The 7,355-nt window shown below is 42.1% G+C and overlaps 1 long non-coding RNA gene across 1 annotated transcript; it reads left to right on the top strand.

Moving 5' to 3' along the window:
* Nucleotides 1-507: 507 nt before the first annotated feature.
* On the top strand, nucleotides 508-2,301 carry LOC113034041 (uncharacterized). The gene is made up of 2 exons (XR_003274113.2): nucleotides 508-947; nucleotides 1,313-2,301. It is a non-coding gene; the product is annotated as an uncharacterized LOC113034041 (long non-coding RNA).
* Nucleotides 2,302-7,355: the final 5,054 nt, after the last annotated feature.

Here is a 7,355-nt window from a genome sequence, read left to right as displayed (position 1 = left end):
TTGGGGAACAAACACCGAGGCTTGGGTTGACAGCTGCTGACAGCCAAACTGAATTAGATCAATGTAATTGATTAAAAAAACAAACCTTGCTGAAAATTCTTGCAGATGTGTGAAAATGTGCGATCATCTAAACTGCTCCCATTCTACCCGTTTGATAAACTGGACAAGCTCCTGATTTGAATTGCTGTGTTACATGAATATGTAGCAAGTGATTCCTTGTACAATCAGCCATTCAGACAAGTCTGTAGCTGCCGATAGTTTGTGACGAGTTTAATTCTAGACTTCCACATCTGTTTTTGTTTTCCTTCGGGTTTAAACTGTCTATCACGGCGCAGTTTTCCAAAATTTGCTGGGTGTTTCTCGACGAACCCACACAAAATTTCTCCAGCTCCGGTAATAAATTTGCTTTCATATTTCATCTGTGGTTACCCATATATGCATTAGCTTTTCTTCTACTTATGTTTTCAATAAATATCTAAATGCCACTTTTGGTTTGTTTTTTTTGTTATTCTTCTACTGTATGAGCTTCTGCTCAGCTAATAATAGAGGCTTACCCTGTTTCCAAAGTGACATAATCAAAATGCACTAGAAAAAAACTCTACAAACTAAACAGCATGTAGGTGTGTTAACACTCATACTTTTGTAGAGCGAAGCAAAATTTTTTACTTGGAGGGGGAGGACCTTGTGTCTTGGATTAATTAAGATGAGGAACTCCCACTTTGCGGAGCTTAGCGTGTGCGGGGCGATGTTTTCTTCAGTCTTTTCCACAGGGATAGGTTTGCACTCATCTTTGATAGTTAACCCTATGTGACCCCTCCCTAGAGCCAGTCCCACTCCCACTTCACTGCTCCTGCTTCTCATTAGAGCCTGTCCACTAGTCTGACTCGGCCTAAGTAGGCCGACACCCAGGCCACTGACCCACTGGTTCCTCCCAAAGACATAAAAAGGTATGTATGTGTGTGTGTGTGAGTGAGTGTGTGAGTATGCTGAGCTATGACTGCGTGGGCTCTCAAGAAGGCTTATCAGTTATTAAGTTGTCAGTTTAATTCAGACATGAAATAAAACTCAATTTACTGTCAGATTAGTATGTATGCATGAATATTTTACTGTGAAATTCCACTAACTTAACAGTTTATTTTGGCAACATTGGAGGTAATATGTTACTGCTCTGTCTGAAAAATACAGATTTGTCAAAATCAGTGAACCAAACGGAGCGGCAATGAATTGATTTAAATTCCTCCAATGCCACATTTTTGTCTGTCGCGAACGCAGCAACGGATAAAAATGTTGTTTGTGTGTGCGTTCATTTCAGGTACTTTCCCCATGACGGAATCAGGCAAGATCCGAGTGTTTTGATGAACATATTTTACAGCAGAGGCGACAGAGCTGAAACTGCAGCTGAGTCATTATCCTGTATCGTTGGCTATCTCAGAGGATGATGAGACATGAATTTGTCTGACCTACACAGGGCAGCACAAAGGACTGAATTCAAAGCAGGGCACCCGGGGGCCAAGCTGGCGGCAGGCCCAGCTGAGGAGCACCAGCCAGTCACCACCTGCATACTGCTGCTCACCCAGTCCCCCCCCCCCTCCCCGAACATCACCACCACCCTCTGTCCATCCCCTCCTCCAGCGACCAACCCCTCCTCCTCCTCCAACCCGCTCTGACAAGCCTCATCTGCATCCTGGTCATATCCTTCTCCCACTCTTAATATCTCCCCGGTCCATCTCAGCTGTCCATCAAATTCTATGTGAAGGCAACAGTGTGGCCTCAGCTGTGAACACCCTTTTCATTCTGTCGCCGTGCTGCAGTCCAGCCGATTTTTTGAGATAAAGCAGCGATCGAACGAACTTAAATGCCAAACGTGTTTGATGTCTGAAGATGAGAATTTGGTTTTGAAGGCCAATGCTGCCCTTTTGTTTCATTCTACAGTACTGTATAATTGCTGTTTGGACAAAAGGGAAGGGGGAAAAAAGAATCGACCCTGGTGCTTTTACATGGTAAAACTTGGTATAGAAAGATCACAGTACTTAGAGGTGATATAATTACTGTGTCTTATCTCATCAGCGCTCCCAGAAACATACAATCTCGAACAATTATGTCACTCAAAAAGATGTAAGATGTTGTAGGACAGAAAGTCAGGTTTCCAATTTCACAGGTCAGCGAAATGATGATCATGTTCCAAATTGGGTTTTAGACTTCATTCAGCTGCTCAATCCATATAAATGTTTTTTTTTATCCATGTCACAGAGTTATCAATAAGAGTTTGATTATTTGCCTTAAACCTTGTGTTCACCCTCAGAAGTAGTGTCTCTGCTGCCTCAACAGTCACCAGTGTGGTTCTCTCTTAGTTCAATACTGCCCCCTGGAAAATAGTCTGTGTACTGCATGCAGCAAAACTGGATGAGGACGTAAAAAGATGGCAGCCCCCTGGACTTATCATTTAGTCCTCTTATCAGCCTCCAGTGAAGTTGTGGGCTTCCAAAGCTTGGCATTGGACCACTGTGACACTGTAGGACACAGTGATGATGATAATGATGTCAGGATGTCTGTTGGACCACCTACACACACACACACACACACACCCACACACACACACAAACATATTAATTGCCAGGATTATTATTAATAACTGCAGTGGCGATATCATTATTATTAGCGTATCTGCTAGTAACAACAGCTCTCTTCTTCTCCTCTGTTTTTTCTGTCACAGTCGATCCCAGTTTAAATTTTCACCTTTATCGTGATCACTGTTTGCAATTCATTTCCCGTCAAACTCGGATGTCACAGCCTGGCTGACCCTTGCCCTTGAGCAAAACTAATATCAAAACAGCGAGCTGTGAGAACAACTGAGCCAGACAGGGAACACTGGGATGCCACTGCCAGACAATAGGAGGGTGAGAAGGAGGATGGTAGAAATTCTCCTCCCAGCTGTAGACCTCGTCGAACCCCAAATCTGAATTCCTGAGCTGTTCTGGAGGAGCCCCGAGGGCTGGCAGAACGGCGTGGCGCGTTATGGGAGTCTGTCCTTTCTCTGTGAGCCCAGGCAGGGGATTCGGTGAGGAAGGTGGGGGTGTTTGATAACACTGCATTTTTGACCCCCTCTCGTTCTTGCTGTCTCTTCAGCAGCGTCGGATTCACGCAGAGACACCGGCAATCCTTTAGACCTGTCTCTTAGATTCATGCCAAGACTAATTCACTGGCTCATCGTGGGCGACAGTGTTTGAAACCACGCATCGGCTTCCAAGGTAGACTAATGGGAGAGTTCACAGAAGGTTAAAGGGTTAGTGTGCTTTACTACTGCTCTGACCTTGATCACCAAAGTAATTACGAGGGAGGGAGGGACCGAGAACATGCCTGAGGCTGTGGACGTGGCAGAGCAAGCCAGCACAATGTGTAAGTGTAAATGCTCAGGTGTGCGTGGCGTGGGTGTGTGCACATATTTGCCTATTTCTCCAAATACAAGCGATCCCCAAACAAACCAAATCAATTGAAGGAAATGTCACGTTTGAGTGTGTAATACACCTGACTGCAATATTTTTTATTTTAAGCAAGGAAGGAAACCAAGTCATGTGAAGTCCTGCTTCAGTAAAAACACCAAACAACTGGAAGGAACTTGCCAAACCCAGCAACTGTTCTTTTTCCGAAATGCTCAAACATACTCTTGTAATAATCCCATGAAAAAATAGAGTAATTAGAACAGCTGGTGAAGTTTTCTGGTGTAGTCAGATTCTTGAAGGAATTCGTCGATGCCAAAGAAAAGCCTCACGTCGCTCCTAGCCTCTTTGATGCTGTCTTACTGCATGAAAGTTGACATGTCATATCGTGTGTGTTCATCAGCGTGCCGCAGCTCCCCTCAGAGCACGAACTGCAGCTCCACGCAGGACCGGTTCGGCCTCCGAGGGGGCGGTTCTGGAAGCAATTCTTTATCAGTAATGGGTCGGGGGGGTGGGGGGGGGGGGGTCACACAATGGGGACACTTTGTCAGATCTGTTGGGGATGCACTGCGGTAGGCAAAGGGGTAGCTTTGATCTTGGCGCGTATGCTCACCGGAGTGTGCCATGTCTGAAAACTGATCTGCTCTTTGACTTTGTCCTCCCAAAACCATCGGAGGATCTATATCTTTTCTCTGGGAAAAAAAATCTGATAAATAAAAGCTAATACTTCATTTATGTCGTACATTTTGTGACGGAAAGGGCCAAAATTCCTGTCCGGTGGAACTAACAGCCGAGGCAGATAATATCTTTGTCTTTGTTATTGTCTCTCCATTGTATTGAAGATAAATGGGCTGTTAACAGTTGGTGTGTGTGTGCATGTATGCATGCAAGTGTGCATCTGTGTGTCTCAGTGAGCTTGGACAGCCGAGTGTTTGTAGTTTTTGTAGTCTTTAGGGCCCCTGGTGGGTGTGCTCACTTTAAAGGGCCCAGTGAACTGTGAGGACTTGAGACATGAGCCTGTGCTGCCCAACTGGCCCCAGGACACGGGTTCACCCAGAGAATGTGAGCTGAGCGGGGGAACTGGGCCGAGACGAGCTCCCACAAGCCTCCGCTCCATCCCACAGCCGCCCCAGCAGAGAGAGACTCTACCGTCGCCCGTCAGAGGGGAGAATCTACCTTACTGCGGTGACTCACTGGAATCTCTAACTCTACCATCTTAGTCAAAGCTTTATTCTCTTCTTTTTAAAAATTCTACATTTGTGGTACACACTTGAATTAGTTATGATCTTGTAGTTATGTTTCATCTGTGTGTAAATCACACTGAAATTAAGAAAAGAGATCACAGCAAATGTTTTTCTACACTGTTTCAGCGATCTTTTAGCAACTTGCAATAATCCATGTCATTGATTTTCCTGTTCTTACCCAGTCAAAGGTAAGACCCATCGCTAGTGACACATCCTGACACGCATGTTCACATCCTCAACAGACCAAAACCAGCAAGTAGTTGATCCTACTAAGTATTTTGTATATAGCGGCCTGACATGGCCATTGTATAATTTGAGCCAGTGACATTATCGCTATGGTATAAAACTAACCAGCTCAATAAATTCATGTTCTTTTTACATTAATAAACAACTACATGATTAAAAATGGTAATATTTAGTTTATAAGTTTAAATTTTCAGATGGTTAAACATGACAGTGTAATCCATCTATAAACATTTATGTGGATATTAAAAAAAAAAACTTGTAACTTGTGTTTTAAAGAGCTTCTAATTGGCAGGTGGAGTTGCCATAAATAATCAGTGATGAATGAGTTTGTCACATGACTTTTGGTTTCACTTCTTATTTACATTCATTTTCGCCTGCTTGTTGGTTGGCTTCAGGCACCAAAACTACTTTCTTAGGTATGTGTATCACAGGACTGAACAAGGAAACTTTGTACATATCTGTAGGTTCCAACAGCTTTGGTATCCACTAATTATTAATAAGACCAAACACCAAAGCCATATTTGGTGCTCATTAACAACTTCGTGCAACAGTAGTCATGTTTACAGATGGTGTATTATGATACCATACATAATATAGGCTATAATTCATAAAACAAATATTTATTAAACAAACTAATATTTAAAAAAAATAACTTTTTGGTTTGTTTGTTTTTGTTTTGAGGTGATAGCTATGGACCAGCGATGGCTTTAACACAGAGATAATACAGAGTTGAGAGGAAAACAAGACAAACAAGGAAGTCCAAGTTGAAATTACGTGAAGTATGGGTGTGTAAAATTCTGATTAGCTGCTGGAGGTGGGTGGATGGAGGAATGGGGAAATGCATGGAAAAATAAATGATAACCAAAAATAAATAATAACCTTCATTGTGAGTGGAAACGGTTACACACAACTGTGCTATATAGGTCAAAGAAAAAAATTCCAACATAATTAACGATAAGTCCATGTAATTTCGTTCTTTGCTAACAGTAACTATTTACTAAAGAGTTACTTAACTATTAATTTTCTAATGACGAGCAATTATTATTACAATGTGTGACACAGTCTATATTTGGAACTGGCTTTTACAAACTGAAAACAAAAAGTACAAACTTGGAGCTGGGCGTGACATACGTGGTGGGAAACTTAAGGAAAGAAAGAACAGTTCAAAATTTGCCTTGAGATTTGATGACAATGACGAAAATGAGAACATTATTTGAATTCTAGTATACTTAGGATAAGATTAAAATTAGATGCACTCATATGATTGGAATTGACTAATTGTATCGATTCTGTAACTGGAAAAAACATAAATAAGACATTGTCTCCTTCTACTGACCAAAATGTATTATTTCAACAGAAGACAAAATAAAGTTGTTTTTTATTCTTGTCTTCAGTTATAGTCTCAAATGTATTGCACTGGTATAAAATGTATTTTCTAAGCTACATATCCATTGCAGCGGTTGATTCAGGGTCAGCTGACTGGCTTGCATGAGGCTGCATTCATTCAGCGAAGGCAATTGCAGGTTTGAAGATAATGTTTTTAAGTAAAACGCCTATTATCCTCTTCTCAAAAACACCTTGTACATAAACCCACCCTATCGTCTGACGTCCTAATCTGAATATGTAATCTGATACGGAAAAATGTGCACATTTTCCCCAGAAAACTTGTTAAACTCCTGACACCAGCGTACCGTATATGAGGGTTTATTTTTAGCCATGAAGATAGTTTGAGGAAGCCCTTATAGACTGCACCCTCCTAAGAGAGAAAAACTGAGACTGCAGAAGCAAAGCGAACCCCAGCTGAGTGTTGATATCAGGTTATGATGTTTGCTGTTTTAACATGAGCCTCTCTCTCTCTCTTTTTTCTTCCTTTCCTCTTGTTGTTTCTTCTCCTCTTCAAGGGTAGGCAGGCAGACAGAGCCTGGAGCTGGATCTCCCCAGCTGGGATCTTAGGTTAAGCTCCAAAGAGAAAAATACCAGTGTTATTTTTTTGGTGCATTTCCTTCTGCGTTGTTCATTTTTACATTATCCAGTGGACAAATCCCTTCACATGGCTTTGTTGTTTGAAGAATGGACTCCAAGACCCTTTAATGTAACCGTTTTTCTGACTGCGGTTCATGCTAAGGTCAGAGGTTATAAAAATACTGTCAATATACACTGCTGAGCCGTGCCCCCTTAGTGTCATTTAAAGGCATAAATCTACACCACTGAACATAAAGGGGGGTAGCTTTCTGTTGTATTCTAACATTTAAAGACAAAAATGGGGAGAAGACAGAAAAGCAACACCAGGATTTTCTTGGAGTTTGATCCAAGGTTTGACAGATGCCAATTAAAGGGGCATTTAAATATTTAAGGAACAAAGTTTCCAAGTTGTCTCTTGGGTGCAGTTATAGGGTGGAGGGTGGGGGGAATTGTGTGTGTGGGGGGA

The sequence above is a fragment of the Astatotilapia calliptera genome, chromosome 12 (assembly GCF_964374335.1).
Source record: "Astatotilapia calliptera chromosome 12, fAstCal68.1, whole genome shotgun sequence".
Taxonomy (NCBI): domain Eukaryota; kingdom Metazoa; phylum Chordata; class Actinopteri; order Cichliformes; family Cichlidae; genus Astatotilapia; species Astatotilapia calliptera.
Note: the sequence above shows the minus strand (reverse complement) of the source record. Positions and strands in the feature narration are given on the sequence as shown.